This window comes from Thamnophis elegans, chromosome 4 (genome assembly GCF_009769535.1).
Source record: "Thamnophis elegans isolate rThaEle1 chromosome 4, rThaEle1.pri, whole genome shotgun sequence".
Classification (NCBI taxonomy): domain Eukaryota; kingdom Metazoa; phylum Chordata; class Lepidosauria; order Squamata; family Colubridae; genus Thamnophis; species Thamnophis elegans.
The window spans coordinates 86,245,962-86,264,258 of NC_045544.1; the positions used below are offsets into that span (position 1 = coordinate 86,245,962).

Genomic DNA, 18,297 nt, shown 5'->3' on the forward strand with positions numbered 1-18,297 from the left:
TCACATAATTGCCATTTGCAATCTTCCATGCCAGCTTTCTCTAAACTCAATGGGAAGTTGCCAGGAAAAGATGCAAGACACTGGGGAAAGTCTCCCCATCCACACACACAAGCTTCTTTGTGCTTACACCAGCTACTTGCACACACCTACATACCCTCCCCAAACCCACCATTCGTGCACCCACATACACCCTTCCTGAGCCTCGCTGTGCCTTCCTCACACTCTCACACATTCTCCCTGAATTTTGCCATGCCTTCCCCACTTCATGTTACTCCTTCCCCCGCCAGGCAACAGTCACTCTAGCTGCGCTCACCCTTCACCACCTCTGCACCCCACATGCTCTCCCCCACCCAGCAGCAGTCATTTACTTGAATGCTAGCCTGATTGCGAGCCACTTATGTCTTGTTACTTCCTGCTGGCTTCCCCAATAATTTTAGTTGTGAAAAACTGGCAGGAATTGCAAAGAGGCCCTCACCTAACAACCACTGCAATTCAGTTAATGACAGAAATTGAGACTGCAGTGACTGGCATTGCAAAGTGATATAGTTGTACATAATTGCCACGTTAATTAGTGATGGAAATTTTGGTCCCAATTGCCATTGTAACTATCTGTATTTAAGCCTGTATTAAGGTTACCTGTATTTCAGGACTACCTGTACATAACCCAGGGATTTTTTTCACTATTTAGAAAAACATTTAAAATGCTTAATTTTTGCCTCTGTTTTATATGGAAATATAAGTAAGAAACTTACAATTTGTGATTAAAAAATGACATGATTATCTGGAGGATGATCAATACTAACTGGTGTTTTTTACTTAAAATGAATCCTTTTTGAGCTTTTAAAAATGAGAGCCAGAACTCATAAAGTTGATTATATCTGCACTGATTCCAATGATTCTATTCTATTCTATTCTATTCTATTCTATATATCTGGCCTATATCCAGAACTGATATGAGATGAAGAGTTAGTATTAAAACCTGAAAAAGTTTGAATAGCTTAATTTTTGGCAACAGATGAGCAACAGTGAAGAGAAAATTGGTTGCAAGCATGATAAGCTGTACTGTATAGTGCTAGAAAGCCATAGCATCACCAAGTTAAAAGGAACTATTTAGACCACTGAGCCACTTCCTATTCAGAACAAGAACTCAAATATAAGCATCACTGTTCAGCCTTTGCTTCACTGTATCCAGTAATAGGGAGCTAAGGGTCTCCTGTGACTCCCTACTCTCATACCTCTCTTTTTGCTGCTCAGCCAACTGTCCAACCGCAGCAGAGAAAGTATTCTGTTGAAGCTGCAAGGTGGCTTTTGAGACAGAAATCCCCACCACTTCTTCACCCCTCAATTTTTCCATTAAGAAAGATAGAGCAAGGAATGCCTTTGGGAACCAACAATTTGAGGTGGCTGTTTGGGAAAAGTGCCATTTCCCGAAGATGTCCTTAGCCTGGTTTGTTTGGAGAGAGTCAGTTGTTCTCTGATTCTGACTCTGAATCTCAATTTTGCCTCCTAACTTATCCCATCTCTAAAGTCCTTTCTTCTCTCTCAGCAACTGATTTTGTACCTCCTAGACACTGCCAGTAGGTCCAGCCTGATCCCATATCTTGTTCATTTGAAATATGCTTCTATAGCTTGCTGTATCTGCAGCATTTGTTTATGTTTGGGACAGAAGTGTTTACTGTGAAGAAAATTGGGTCATCTGTCAAACACAACCTAGTAGTGATGCCTGCATAAACAGTGTGTGACTTCACTTGGCCCACCTGGCAGCACAGCATGTAGCCAGCTTTGCAATCTCTCAACAGGTGGCATGCCAGCAGTATGTTCTGTGAATCAGACACAAATGGAAGATTTTTTAAAAACTCTTTTTAATTTCAGGGGACCTACCAAAATCTGAGGTCTCAGCTCTGGCTTAAATGTAAAATTTTATGACATATCTATATATTAAACAGATCCTTGTAAACAAATAGCAAGTAGGAAAAATATATGCGCATTGCACAGACACATGACCTATGATAACAAAAATATTTTTGGCCTTAAGTCAAATGGATTTCCATATCAAGCTTAAGAAGTCTACTGAAAAATTTATGAAAAGTTCCTGGAGTTCTTTCTTTTATATGATTCATTTATCAGACGCCTAATATTTTCTACAGGTCATACAAAGATGACAAAGAGGGAGAGATGATATGGAGTTAACAGAAAAGCAAGCAAATCCAAGCACTAATTGTTATAAAGACATATAAAGGCCACTACTGAAGCCCACTTGGGGAAACCAGCAAGAGGTGATTTTGCTTGCATTTGCTGGCATAAGAATGATTTGGCAGTCTCATTTTTCCTCCATCAAGAGTCAATCTTCACAGCTGATTCAAGAGATCTTCAATTCAGCCTGGTGATTTTTAGATATACTAGATTATTTAACTTATTACATTTATATTTTACTCCCCCCCATACCCTAATTCTCAAAGCTGCATCCTGAACACTTTCTAATTTTATCCTTCCAACAATCAGGGAGAGATAATGGCTGTGAACACACATTATGCAAAGCCAAAAACATACACAGCTGAACAGCCACAAACTAGGCCCTCTTTGGTTAGAGTCTAACAATCTTACCAATGTGTCACATTGAGTACAATTCCCATAGTTTCAGAGATGATCCATCTTAGATTGCAATTTGTTGCAAATCTATACCAGCTTCATTTTTATTTCTTGCCTTTTCTTTCTGATATTTTCAACCAAAAGTTTGCCATGTCCCTTATAAATCTTTGGTAAACGTAGTGAAAGCATTACTGGTTCAGTCTGTAAACTTGGAGGTAAAGGTTATAAACTATGGACAATGTTCCCTCTAATTTTTTTTCAGTGTGAGCAGAAAAGTATAGTGTTTGAGCGGCATATTTTCATGCCTGAGCACCTGAATTTTTTTCACAGATGTCACCTAAGACAACAACGAAATCAGTATTATTTGAAACTCAAAGTTATGTTTATTCAAGGTACCCGCTTAATTAAAAGTGTTATATAATATCAGTATCACTTAACAACACTCCTGCTTAGCAACCAAAATGTTGGCTCAGAAACTCTGGCATTGAAGCATGCAAGTCTTAAAGCTGTCAAGTTACAAGATCCTTGCACCCATAAACCTTTAGGGGAAAAAACCCCAGGGGTCTTCAAACCTGACAGCTTTAAGACTTGTGTACTTCAACTCCCAGAATTCCTCCTCCAGTCATGTTGGCTCAGAAACTCTGGCAGTGAAGCATGCAAGTCTTAAAGCTGTCAAGTTACAAGATCCTTGCACCCATAACCCTTTAGGGAAAAAATCCCCAGGGGTCTTCAAACCTGACAGCTTTAAGATTTGTGGACTTCGACTCCCAGAATTCCTCCTCCAGTCATGTTGCGGTGATGTCATCTGCGTGGATCTGCTCCATCTTCGGTTTTTTTCACAGGGGGCAGGGCTGCTGCTGAAGATGCCAACGAGCCCCCGCCGCCACTAGAATAACTGCTGCCGCCGCCGCCTCCTCCTCCTCCAACATCAACAACACATTTTCTGCCCAGCGCTGCAGCCGAGGTGAAGCAGCCAAAGGTCCCGCAGGCGCCCCCACCCATGGCAGCGGTGGCGGTGCCTCCCCCTTCCCTCAGAGCACCTCAGCTGGGCTCTGGATTACCCCTGCCACTGCCTCCACCATGTTTTTGAGAAGCCATGAGGCCTTTTTTTCCTGCTCCCACCCCCTCCGCCGCCTTCCTACTAACTCCTGCGGCCTCATGGCTCCTCAAAAGCACGGCAGCGGAAGAAGGGGGAGGGATAATGCAGGGCCCAGCTCAGGTGCCCCGCGTGGAGGGAGAGGCACCACTGCCATGGGCGGGGGTGCTGACGGGAGCTTTGGCCAGCGCAAACTACTGTCAGTCACTCTGTGCTCATCAAAACAAGTCTGGGGAGGTCCTTTGCGGGCAGCCAGTTCTAGCCGCCTGCAAAGGACTTCCCCGCGTTTGCTTTGCTGAACACGGGGTGACTGATAGAAATGACAGAAATCACTGCGTGGCAGTTAGAAACAGCTGCGCGGTGTTTTCTTGCCACATGCGCGGCCACGCAGCCGCGCACCTTAGAGGGAACAGTGACTATGGACTGTATAATTCCAGGACTGTTCCACAAAAACATTAATAAAATTATCCTCCAGCATTAATCTTGTCCTGTACTCTGTAACTGACTTATATGAAATGCTACACTTTGCAGTCCTAAGACTTCCATAGCTGGGCTGCAAAAACCAAGCATCAACTCTTTGCTGTCACCATATAATTCTCTGGATTTTTACAATATGGTATTTGTAGTTACAAAAATTCAATCTACAGTTTCCTTTTAAACTGATACAAAGGTGGTCCTTATTTTTTTAAAAAAATGTTTCTGGAGTTTTTTGGTTTAATATTTTATTTCTTTTCATGCCTAATTATATAATTTACCTAGCAAATCCTTAAAATGAGCCTAATTTTTCAAATCTTATTTTCTAGTTTTGCAACTCAGTATGCTGGAATTAATGGTTGAAAGGAGATAGGGAAATCTCTCAAATGACCAATTGCTACTTCATGTAATAATCACATCAGGTATTTAGTACTGAAATGTTTTTTGATTACAGTTCTATTCGGCCATTTTCTGAAAGCCTTCTATGAACTGCATTTTAAATAAAGTGTGGGAAGTTATCATCCAGCCCTCTCCCAGAAAAATGAAATATCCTAGAAAATATTGAAAAGGCAGAATATTTCTCTGGATATGAAAAGAAAGAAACATGTTTTAAAAGACAGAATAGCTGCCTGTAGCTTCCTGCCCATCCCCACTGTTAATGGGCCATTAAAAAGGCCAAACTAGTCCCTTTTACATAATAAAGACTCCTCCACTGCAGCCCCAGGGGGGATGGGAGTAAAGGCATGATAATATTGGTCCTTTACTCCAGTGTTTTTCAACCACTGTGCCGCGGCACACTAGTGTGCCGTGACATAGTGTAAGGTGTGCCGTGGGAAAAACACTTTATATATAGTCAATATAGGCACAGAGTTAAATTTTTTTAACATTTTCTAATGGTGGTGTGCCTCGTGATTTTTTTCATGAAAAAAGTGTGCCTTTGCACAAAAAAGGTTGAAAAACACTGCTTTACTCAACTGACCACATGGCATCTGAGAACTCAACTAAACCTGGATTCAAAACACAGCCCAGAGACTTGCCCCTGCATGGCCCTATGGGAGTCTGACAACCAATCAGAATACATTTCTTACACAGGAACAGGAAATAGAGAGGTAGGACTAAACAAGTTATAAAAAGCCTAGCAAGCCCCTCTTTCAGCCCTTCTCTTTTTCTCCACCAACATTGAAGCATGTGATCACCTTTTCTGTTCAGGGCTGTTCTGTTCCAAGCAGCCTCCGTGTCTCCGGTGTCTTTTTCCCCACTTGGAGCCGAACCCAGAAGGACATTGCTTTCTTCAAAAGCATTATTCTGTGGGAAGTGCACCCCAAAGAAGACAGTACCAGGAACCCTTGAAACAGCGCAGAAAATAAAAACAGTCTTTTCCCTTAGCAGAGTAAAGACCTGGAGGGAAGCGCTCAGGAGACAATTGCAACTCTGGGCAGACTGCCAAAAGCTATTACTAGAAATAACAAAGGAGATCTTGAAAATGCTCAAAACTAAAAATAACTCACCAGAACTCCATTTTTCCTGCCCCTTGACAGGATTAACCCCCGGGATAGGAAAGATAACGGTCCTGGGACAGGATTAACCCATTAAAGCAGGAAGACAGGATCCAGGGCAACCACTTCAACCAAAGGCACACATCAAAGCCCATTAAACTGTAGGAGCTTCAAAGGAAAATCAAGTATAAGATGGGTTTCCTCCCCAATCTGCTTGCAAGCCAGAAATGCTTGAGCTGTGTCACTTTTTGCCTTCCTACATTAAAAGAATTCTGCTTTCTGGCAGCTGGCTTCTGCATCCATTTCTTCTCAGCCTCTGTGATGTGTCCCTGCTGCGAACAAACTCCAGAGTTTTTCTTCCAGCAATACCAAAAGACATTCCTGTCTTGCAATCATTTAGCCACTGCTAAACAATCGGTATAGTGTTTATATCAGATGTAGTGCATCAAGCTAGAAACCGGAAGTCAATGAGTTCTAGTCCCATTTTTAGCAAAAAGGTAGTGGGTGACCTTGGGCCAGTCATTTTCTCTCAGCCCTAAATCATTCTGAAAAACCTTGCCAAGAAAACTTCAGGCAGTCTCTGAGAATTGGACAAAATTGAATGGAACAAAAAAAAAAAAAACATTATTTGCTTAAATTGTTTGAAAGTTGAGTGGCTTGTTCTGATAAATGTTAAAACACTTTTGAATAATAATTATTTAATTCTTTAATATTTTTAAATTAGTTATTCATGTAATAATACTTATTTAATAATGATTCTCTTATATTAGTACTTTTTAATAAATTTGTGGTCATAATTAATTTTTATTGCTGAGTTATGCTATAAATCAGTGCTGAAAAATAATGTCCAATTGTTATAAATTTTGCCAGTGGTTTGAGTTCATGAAACTATTCATTGATTTATGACCTGTAAAAACAGAACATACTGGAGATGCACTCATCAAAAAGAAAAATAGAAAGACAAAGTACAATGCTTTAATCATAGTATCAGCATAAGGTAAAGGTTCCCCTCGCACATATGTGCTAGTCATTCCTGACTCTAGTGGCGGTGCTCATCTCTGTTTCAAAAGTGAAGAGACAGCGCTGTTTGAAGGCGTCTCCGTGGTCATGTGGCCGGCATGACTAAATGCTGAAGGTGCATGGAACACTGTTTCCTTCCCACCAAAGTTGATCCCTATTTTTTGTACTTGTATTTTTTACGTGCTTTCGAACTGCTAGGTTGGCAGAAGCTGGGACAAGTAATGGGAGCTTACTCCATTATGTGGCCCTAGGGATTCAAACCGCCGAACGTCTGACCTTTCTGATCGACAAGCTCAGTGTCTTAGCCACTGAACCACCATGTCCCTGGTGTCAGCATAGTACTATTAATAACATTTACAGAGTAGTTTAGTTTGAGCTAGATAGACATCTCACCATTAAAGATCTGGATTTCCTTGTATTAATGTGTTATAGTAATATTTTGACACTTGGGATGCACCTGACACCCATCTTTTTTTCAGTTTTGATGAACTAATCTTCCTAGAAAGCAAAATGTTTCTAAGCATTTATACATATAATAGGCATTTGATCTGGCTTATGGTTTTATTTAATACTGAAAACTGCAAGAAAACTAAGAGAAAAAGTTTATTCAGTCATGAGAAAGGAACATGAGAATTTTTTTTAAAAAAACTCTACCTCTGTTTAGCATTAAATGGGGAGAGAAACACTTGAGCAGACATTCAAAATGCTCTTATTCTATTCTACAAAAATAAAGAGCATTTCTGGAATTTCTGCTACAACTTCTTCTTGAGCTTGCCTATCTTAAAGGGCTTACAGTAACAGCCTATAGATGGTGGGGAGAATATACTGGTATATTATGTTTTCCTTGCAGATTAAACCTTTTTGTTAAAGTTATTTTGAAGATTGATATGTGATTAAGTTTACCTGACATGCAAAAAATTTTTATACAAAAAGCAAAAACTTCCCTTCAGATCATACATGGAGGATGCTGTACTTCCCTCCGCTTCCCCCCCCCCACTCACTTATAGTAAAAGTATAGAAGGACAAGCTGTAAGGAGCAACATTTAACTCTTTATCTCTCTTTTTTTTTTTAGAAATCTCAAAAGAGCTCGAAAGCTCTGGGGAGATCTGTGTTCTACTGTTATTTGTTCTACATTAAAGGAAAGGAAGGGAAAAGAAAGAATCACTTCACCCCTTTGTAGCCCTCAGCCGCAACTTTACAGATCAGAAAGGAATCCTTGTTTTTTAGAGCAAGGAAATAAGCTAATTTCACTTTCAGTTCCTCCAGCAGCTCAAGGGCTGTTAGCCTGGGTTCACTGAGAGATATCAGCTCTGAAGGAACACCTCTGCAAGGATAACAGCCAATTACCCTATTTAACAGCTATTAAGTGGTGTTAATTGCAAGCTATAGAGCACAAGCAGGATGGTTTAGAGAAAACAAGGGGAAGCAAAAGGACAGGATGATACAAGATGGAGAAGCATTTTCAGATGTGTGCAATGAACTGGAATAGGCTTCCAGCTGGGATGCACATATGGTGGCAGCTTCCTCCCTATGTAGTAGATCTTAAAATGCTACAGAATACATCTACAAGAAATAATAGGATAAAATACTAATCTATCCATCTCTATTTGTTATTGGCAAAAATCTGGGATAACCAACAAAATAGGCACATTTCATAGCCTATAAGCATTAAGAATATTATTTTCCCAAAATTATTGACAATATTTTCAAAATTGTATAGGCTCAAATTTTACTGGAGTATTTGTCATACTGTGCTGTTGCAAATAAATTCTGCATGGACAAATCACAAAAGCATTAACTACTTCTGAATATGGGGTAAATCGCTGCAATGCTAATTCAGCAATGCCCCATTACCAAAAAAGACTTCTTGTATTCTAGGCAGTGCTTAGAATTTTGAAAATGACATTTATGTCTAAGATCTTATTATTAATTATTTTCTACATGAGAGATCCATTCCCATGATCCTTTAAACATTAATGCAAATAATTTCTTTAAAATCTATCCAAATTGGGTTGAACACACAGAAAACCTATGTCAAATTAGATCAATATCTTCCTTAAGAAGTGCTGAAAAGTCTTGTCAGATCTGCTTTGGGTTGTTTGGACTAAGCAGTTTAATATTGTGAACAATTGTTATAAAACAATTTCCCCTTTATTAGGGAAAATCATACATGCACAATTAAAAGCATTTTAAAATATCGCTGAATTAAGCAGAAACCTAATCAGCTGCAACTGATATAAGCTAGATGGATATATGAGTTGTACATTCATTTCCTAATTATATATTATGTATCAGCAGGAACAAATAATGCAAACTAACATTAATGGAAAAATTATCATGAGACATAATCAAGAATAAATTTAAAAAATTTCATTTACAATCCAGAAATGTCATCCATTCATCCAATGTTTTAATGAAAAAATTCCATCTGGATGTACCCTAAGCTTAGATCATATGAGTGGTATAATATACAACAATAGTAATACAGTATAGTATATAAAATACATAATATGACCATGGAATGCATTCATGAATAAAATATCTATTCATCATTAAGAATAGTTGTCTTTGCTCTTAATTAGGACTATAAATTGTACGCACTAACAACCAGCAAACTTGTTGTGAACGTAAGTGCATCCCACCTCTGGAGACTGCCCATTTCACTCACTGAGTAACTCTAGCAAATCTCTATTTTTAACAAGAATGCTTGCAGCCATTGGCACCTTAACTCATTTCCAAAATTCTTAGAAAAGGAAAGGCAGCTTTCAGTCCAGTTTCCAATTATTTGGCAGAAAAACAAAAGGCAAACTTTCAGCATACTTTCCCCAGGTCACAGCTGGCAATGCATTAATAGGATAGAGGAAAAGGTAAGCTGATGCTCCTTCTTAGCATCTGTCTATAAAACTGGAGGCTATGACAAACATCACTTTAAACTCTTCAAGGAAATGCAGAAAAGGTTAGAAGAAGTGGTGGTTAAAGATACAATGGTAACCTGGGAAAGGAATTTTGGCCACATGATTAAGTTAGAAAAGTGCAACAACTATAGGAAAGGAACTATAAATTAACCATGTCAACAGCTTACAAAGAAAACTTATACAAAATATTTTATAGATGGCAGATGTCACCAGAAAAATTAGCAAAGATGTTTAATGACAAATCAGCAAAATGTTGGAAGTGTCAACAAGATATAGGTTCCTACTATCATATGTGGTGGACATGTGCAGAAGCAAGGAAATACTGGACTAAGATAAGAGTATAGTTAAAGAAAATGTTAACAACAAGAAACAGAATTTAGACCAGAGATATTTTTACTAGGTATTATCCCAGAGAAATTCAAGAAAGAGGATACCTAGTTGATTATACATGTAATTACAGCAGCAAGAATCGTATTTGCCCAAAATTGGAAATTAAATAAGTTACCAACAGATGAAGAGATAGTAAAAAAGATATTAGATTGTGCAGAGATGAATAGGTTAACAATGAAAATAAAGGATAAAGAGGAATCAGAGTACTTCAAGACATGGGGAAGATTTTATGATTAGCTAGAGAAAGGAAACTAGAAAAGAAAGTAGGAAGAAGATATAGAACCCAAGCAATGCACTGTTAAATGGAAAAGGGGGGGGAGGGAAAAACAGAAAAGAAAATATTAAATATATAAGTATATATACAATGGAGTGATATAAAGGGGAATGTAGTTAGGATAGATTAGCGAAAATAAGGGAACAAGAAATGATACCAATTATATTTGGGTTTGCTGAAATATCATCCCAAGGAAACATAAATTGAGACCTGAAAGAGACACCTATAATAATAGAAAAGAAAGAGAGAGAGGAGGAGAAAATGGCCGAGTGGCTATTGATGCTGCCTCCCAAGGTTAGTCCAGACATTCCACCTCTTAGCCTGGGCCCGCAATTTGGGTGTCCTCCTAGACCCACAGCTGACATTAGAGCACCATCTGTCGGCTGTGACCAGGGGGGCTTTCGCCCAGGTTCGCCTGGTGCACCAGTTGCGGCCCTACCTGGACCGGGAGGCACTTCGAATAGTCACTCATGCCCTCGTCACCTCAAGACTGGATTACTGTAACGCGCTCTACATGGGGCTGCCCCTGAAGTGTCCGAAGACTACAGCTGGTCCAGAACGCAGCCACGCAAGCGATATGGGGTGTATCTAGATACACCCATATTACACCTATCCTCTGCGAGCTGCACTGGCTTCCTATTGGTCTCCGGACGTGCTTCAAGGTGCTAGTCATTACTTTTAAAGCCCTTCATGGTTTAGGACCTGGCTACCTGAGAGACCGCCTCCTGCCACTTACCTCCCAACGATCAACAAGATCGCACAGGTTGGGCCTCCTCCGGGTGCTGTCAACCGGACAATGCCGGCTGGCGATTCCCTGGGGGAGGGCCTTCTCTGTTGCTGCGCCGGCCCTGTGGAACGACCTACCTGCAGAGATCCGGACCCTTACCACTCTCCTGGCCTTCCGTAAAGCCGTCAAGACCTGGCTGTTCCGGCAGGCCTGGGGCTGTTGATTGATATCCAGCCCCGCTTAGATGGAATGGGTGATGTGAATTTTAATACTGTATTTTTATTTTTTATTTCTATTTTTTAATTTTAAATGTTTCTTGTCTGTTGTGAGCCGCCCAGAGTCCCTATGGGAGTGGGCGGCATACAAATTCTAATAAACTTGAAACTTGAAAATGAAAGGAAGATGGGGGAAAGTAGAAAGAGGTAAGGAGAGGAGGATGGAAGGGAGAGGAAGAGAAGGAGAGTGGGTAGGTGGGGGAAGAGGAGGAGTAGGAGTAGGAGAAAGGTAAGGGAAGAAGGAAGAGAAAGGAGAGGAGGAAGGAGGAAAGTAGAGAAGGAGAAAAGAAAGGGAAAATAAGGTGGTATTACAACAGGAGGAAGGGATTGTAAACAAAGCAAACCAAACTGTATATGTATGTTATAAACTATAAAATGGAATAATAAATGTATGAATGATAAATGTAAAGAAGAAAAATAATTATGTGAATGTACACTTAAAATGATATGTAAGAGAATAAAAAAATAAAAAATTTCTCGGGGGAAAAGGAAATGCAGAAAAGATATCTATCTGTTGTGGCCCAGCAGGAGCCGCTGGAGCTGCAAACCTACTCCGACAGCGAGGGGCCTTATGAGTTGGCTCTGGAAGATGTGGAGGACCCTGGACAGGGTTCCGACTCCGAGCAGGGATCAAAGAGGCTGGTTGGCCACCAGGAGGCGCCTGAGACATGGATCAGTGGTGAAAGCCAAAGGGAGTGTGCTCCTGACCTCAGGCCTTGGAGCAGTGGTGAGGAGACAAGGGAGGTGATCCTGGATGCTCGGCAACGACGGGCAGACCAACATAGAGAACAGCTACGCAGATACAAAAGATAATTGGACCCAGGTGGTTGTAATTAGGCTCCTCTCAAGATAGTATTTAAGGAGATATTTTGGGAGGAGTCTGGTTTGCAGGATTCAACTTAATTCTCACGCTGGAGAAGCTGTTATCTGTATCTGTCGGAGTCTGGGTTGCTGCCAAGGTTCTTATCTGTTCTTTGTGCCTGGACTTTCAGCCACCAAGATTTGTGTTTTCTGTTAATAAAGAGTTGTGGCATTTCAGCTAAGCTTGTCTCGGCATTCCTTACTGGACGGAGGAGGGGGACAGAACATCTATCTATCAACTTAAAGAGAGGGAAAAATATTATTAGCACAGAATGTAAAGTCCACAGTCTCTTCTCCATTTTGCCTGAGAAGGAAAGGAATACAATCCTTCACATCTGAAGATACCATGTTGGAGGCAGGATTTGACTTTCCTGAAAATACCTTTAATACTTTGTTTAATGAGCCAGTCAATGTTAACTTTTCTAATCTATTATACTTGCAAATGATTGTTTAGCCTCTTTATTTGTGCATAAAATCAATCACATTATTTGAGAAGCTAAGGCTTTTATTGGTGGACTTTTTCTTTGCAAGGGCAGAGGGTACAAATAGCTTCTAGTAGTAAACATTCAAATTATGACTCTGTTGGTGATTATCAATGTATTTCCTCTATCTCTTGCCAGTCTACTCAGCTGTTTGATATCAGTTTTTTTATTCATTCATTTATTTTGATACTGCCTTCTTGCTGTCAGCTAGCTATTATGCTTCATTCAGGAATCATTAAAAAAGGGAAGCTTCAGAGTATAGTCTTGTATTCCGGGTAGGGATATATAGAAAGTAGTAATCATTTATGTAATTTGAGCCCAAGTCTCTCAGAGCTTTAAATATTAATGAAACAGTAAGGTATCAGTAAAATATTTGAATATTGAGCTTTAAAAATGAATTTAGTAAGTTACTCAAATACTGTAATATTTCAACACATACAAGGATTGGAATTGTGCAAGTCATGTGACAGTCTATGGAAATGAACATTTATTTATTTTATTTAGGAAATTTATACAGCCACTTATCTTTCAACAAAATCTGGGTAGCTACCAATAAAAAATTAAAATAACATATAAAATACTAAAACTATAAAACTAAATAGATTAAAGCATTAAAAGATGAAAAACAACAAAGACCTTGTGCCAGGTCAATCTTCTAATGTGCAATTATCCAATCTTATTCCAGTGCTTGGGGAGAAAATTAAGTCTTCAAAGCTTTATGAAAGGCTAAGAGAACAGAATGTTCCCCAGGGCAAGACCTGCTAAAGTTGGACTCGAAGTAGCAACACAGGAAAAATGTTGATGCTGCTGAACTTTGGTATTGGAGAAGACTCCTCTGAATGCCATGGACGAAAACAAACAAATGGTTCATTGAACAAATCAACCCAGAGTTCTCACTTGAGGCACAAATATCCAGGCTCAAATGATCCTTCTTTGTATGCATTATGCAAAAACTCTCTGGAATGGTTCTAATGATGGGAAAGATGGAAGGAAAGAGAAGAAGGAGTGACCACTGGCAAGATGGATAGTCACAATAGTGATGCATGTAGTGATGGAAGACCAAAAGGACCGTGTTAGGGGCAGTTCATCATATAGAAAACCTATTTATGTGATCATTAAGAGTTGACAATTACTTGAGTCACTGGAGAAAGTCATGTGACATAAATTATAATGGTTGGCACATAATCAGACCACCTCTAAGAACCTAAAAACAGAAGATCAGTAAGATGGCCAAAGAAGTTGATAACCTGCTTCTGTTACATCACTATTTTGAATCTAGTTTACAGATGGTTTTTAAGTGTAACAATCAAATTGGGAGCACCAAGCACAGAATTGTAGCAAAACTACTGTATCTCATCCTTAGCTAAGGCTCAATAATTCTAAAGCTTTGAGCAGTCCCTCACAACCTCATTTATCAGCCTCAGTTGATAAAAGATGTTCTGTGCAACTTCCAATGCTGAATCCAAGAATGTTGCTTAATCACACATCCGATCCTTCGGAGAGGGTAGAAAATACTTTCAAGTAAGACTAAATTCTTCTTAGTAAAGCTTCATATTGCCATAATTAAATCTTGGCAAGGTTCACATATGGTAAAAATTATGAGTTTGCTAACTCTGGTTTAACTATGCCATAGTAAATGATTTTTATATCATGCTATAGATTATAATCTATGATTTATATATAATAATAGAGGGTTCACACATGATCTGTTAAACTTGGTCCATGTCTCTTGTAGCTTTACTGGGAAGTTTCTCAAGATAAAAGAAACTTCCATAATCTGCCAAACATATTTTAAAAAGTAAATGCTACTTCTAACACTGGAATTAATGCTTGTCCTGAAGAAAGTAAGAAAAGCACATAGTACAGCTTCTCACAGGGGAATTGTTATTGCTGAACTATCTAAAAGCAAAGCCTTTCAAGAATGAATTGTTTCACCTTCTTCACTGCTACCATCCATTTAACCACGGGGAAGGGAGAAAGAAACCTGTTCTAATGACTCACCCAAAAGAGGGAGCAAAATATTCAATTTCTTCTCTGACAAGCTGCAGGACATTTTTCCCCAAATAGGCTGAAAATAAATTATTCATGCAGGAGGGAAGGATTTCCAATAACCAGCAAAGAGTGAATTGCTTAAAATTGAATTTTCAATGTGAACAAACTTAGGGCAGGTTATGGAACAAAATCAAGACTTTGGTAGAACGTAAGTAGTATTTAAAGTTCCAATGCAAAGATCACAGAACCGAATATAAACTGGAAGCATTTCAAATAATATAAAGTTCATCCCAACTGATGATCAGTCAGACCTAGTTGCAGTTTACTATAGACTGTTTAATAGTAGAAAATACCAGTATTTGTTTTCACACATCAGTTTTCAAGATGCTGTTTTCATTTAAACAGAAAATGATTGGTAGTTTTCCTGAGGAGAAAACTGGTCCTAAATACTATATAATCATGTACCTTGCCTTAAAAATAAGTACTACCCAATTATTCCAACAAAAATCTATTTTTATTTAACATTGTTCAATTGTCTTTAATACAATATTCTCAATTCATCCATATTAGGGGAAATGGTGATATATAATACAGAACAATTTTTATCATTATTCAAGCTTATGTCTCTCTGTTCCACATTCCTCTTTTGATAAGGATTATTTTAATGCTAACAACAAAATTAGGAAAATAGCCACAGATAACACACAAGAATATTTCTGAAGGATGATGAAATAAGATAAGTTTATAAAACTGAGCACACATATCAGATTTTATAAGTAACATCTCCAAGTTCTGTTGTTTACTGAACATTTGTTGTTTTCCCAAAGCAGCATTAAAAAAATAATAAACACTTTTCAAACTCACTTTTTAAAAACATTTCTGCTGGTCCTCTAGCTGTAAAGTACACAGAGAAAAAGCTTACTGTGAATGTTCTCAAGCTATTTCTAGGGCAAGTGAATCCAAGCAACAACATGTGCACTCAGAAAGGGAGGAGGGATTATGAATAGGGAGAAAAGAAATGATGTTTTCTGGGCCATCATTAAGAAAGAGCCTTGCTACTAGGATTTGGGTCTCACACCTGGATCTGCAATACTCCAGGGAGGCACTCTATTTAATACCTCATCTAGGACCTTTCTTTCTTGCCTCCCACTCCCCTCCCTTTAAAAAAAAGAAAAAAGAAAGAAACTTATCTGTCACAAACTGCATTCCCAAAATAATCTCAGTGTTATTCTGAGTATTATGGGACATTCAGGGGTTTGATAAAAGAACCAGAAAAAAAACCTCTGATAATATTCAACTACACTGGATTGATTTTAATGCTGCTGTTGTTATTGTTGTTGTGTTATTGTTTACAGACAATAAAGCCTCAATTGTCTGTAAAATAACTGGGACAAATATGCTGAAAAACCTGCTCAAAGATTATCTTTATCTTTGAAGGTTCTTCCCCAATAGAGAAAGGGGTGGATTTTTTAAAATGTCTCCCCTTTAGTGTAGTAGCTATCTTCATAAGTAGGTGTTTATATTTCTGAAGAAAAGACCCCTGCTATTGATTTCCCCACGGAATTCTGTCAGCTTAGAGATTACATTATTCTTGTGACTAAATTGCTCTTGTCTATCACTGATTAAACCTTCAGCTATGGTCAATGTCTTATAAATCAAATTATTTCTGTTTAACTTTATTTATTTAGCATATGGCTCCTGTTTACTTTGTATACTTCATGATATAAATGAAAGACCACACACAATATATGTGTGGTCTATTCTAGAAACCATGGGTTTACACAAAGATTCAGAAACACAAGTTAAGTAGTCTTGCTGTGCCGGAGCAAACTGATGTAGCTTTTTTAGTATTACTGGAAGTTTAGGGAGAAAGTATTTCTGAAGTTCAAGTTAACATTGTTGTAAAAGTTCTAGAAGACTTTCAGGGAAGCTGGATAAGTTGCTCACAGGGACTCACACTTTCTCTCCAAGAACAGCCTTGAGAAATACATTGTTATTAAGTTGCATTGCAAACAATAGATATTCTCTTCCAGGATATTGGCCAATTGGAATAGGCAGCTATGTCATTGCTTTGTTCAGCAGCATAACTTATTGGAGTGGGTGGCAAACAAAACAGAAAATAAAGCAAATATTTTTTTATTTAAGATTAAAAATATTAGAATTGTGCCCAACATGAGTCACTAAATATTTTAGTCAATCAATCAAAATTTGTCTTTAACTGGCACGAGGTTCATTTCATTTCTTGTCACAGGAAAAAATATATAACTTCTATATAACAATGTTTTTTCAATATTCCTTTTTCACTGAGAATTGTTACAAGACTTGCATAGTTAATTATAAATGACTTTTATTTTGAAAATGAGTACATATTTTCCTTTGCTGCAAAAACAAATGTTGGCATCCATGCATTATTTGATAGGAGTTTTAAGCTATTTAAGTATAAATTGAACTAACATCTGAAAGGTCATTGCAGTTTTTAATAAGTTTTACTTAGTAATTAACCTTTTGTTGCCTCTTGGATCAAATTTTTGGTACTAGCTCCTGTTGGAGAAGGCTTCAATAGGTTTTTTTCCTATCACAAAAGACAGATTCAGTATGGTCTTGGAAGGAAAGTTCAGATATGAAAAAAGGACAAATTGAAAACCATGAATCTCATATTTGGACTATGATGAGAGGTGGCAAACTTCACACACTCCATCTCTCTTACTCGACACTGTCAATTGAAAAGCCCCACAGAGAGCTTTTTTTCTATTCTCATTATGTCTTTTGTCAGAATTTATCAAACTAAGAATTTCTCCCATGCTGTGGTAAGTAAAATTGTCAAAATACATCTTTCTACTGCCACAGTTTCAATTTTCCTTACTTATTACTAGCTGACAATTCAGGATTTATATCAAAATGACACCAGAAGAAAACCAAATGAACAACTCAGCCATGTATGCCTAGCATCATCCTTAAATCTGGCCTTCCTTTCATCTTTAGAAGTGCCTCTCTACAGAGAGTAGGGGAAAATATGGAGACAAAGTTTCTTACTTTAAAATATATATTTAAAAAGCTTGACAGTTATCAGATATGAGAAAACATCCCTTCACTCCTTAACCAAACTTTACTGCAATTGATTAAAGAACCCATAACAGGGAATGAAAATAATACACTATTCTTGCAAAACAGATATAAAGGACAATGCTTTTTGCGCAGACATCTGTATTAATGCTTTTTAACTTGTTCATAAATAATCTAGAGTTTTTGTTAAGTAACCATTGTAAAAACTATGCAATGGCCTTTCAGGACTTTGCTCAGTTCAAACTTTAATAGCTTATGCCTCTCATGAAATCATGCACAAATAACATAATTTGTTGTTACAGCTACGTACGTTTGCTAACAGGAAAAGGGAGCCTCATCTTAATCCCACTCACTGTGGAGCAGCCTTTCAACGGTCAGATATGTGATCCTTCTAAGCAACTATTGCATAGCTGAGCAAATGAGAAAGAGGTTGGACAGAATCAGGGGTGGGTTTCAACTGGTTCGCGGCGGTCCCCGTGAACCGGTTGGTCGGTGAACCCGGAAGTAAGTAACTTCCAGGAACGGCGAAGGGCCCACCCGCCCGCCCACGCTCCTTACCGGTCTTTGAAGGCTTCTGCGCTTCCACGCAGCATGGCACATACAGCACCTGCACGATTCTCCGCGAGCAGCTGGATGGCATAT

At 38.5% G+C, this 18,297-nt stretch overlaps 1 protein-coding gene across 1 annotated transcript in view; it reads right to left on the reverse strand.

Moving 5' to 3' along the window:
* Positions 1-18,297, reverse strand: part of CNIH3 (cornichon family AMPA receptor auxiliary protein 3) — a 60,948-nt gene that overhangs the window by 3,961 nt on the left and 38,690 nt on the right. The gene's annotated exons all lie outside the window — the stretch shown is intronic.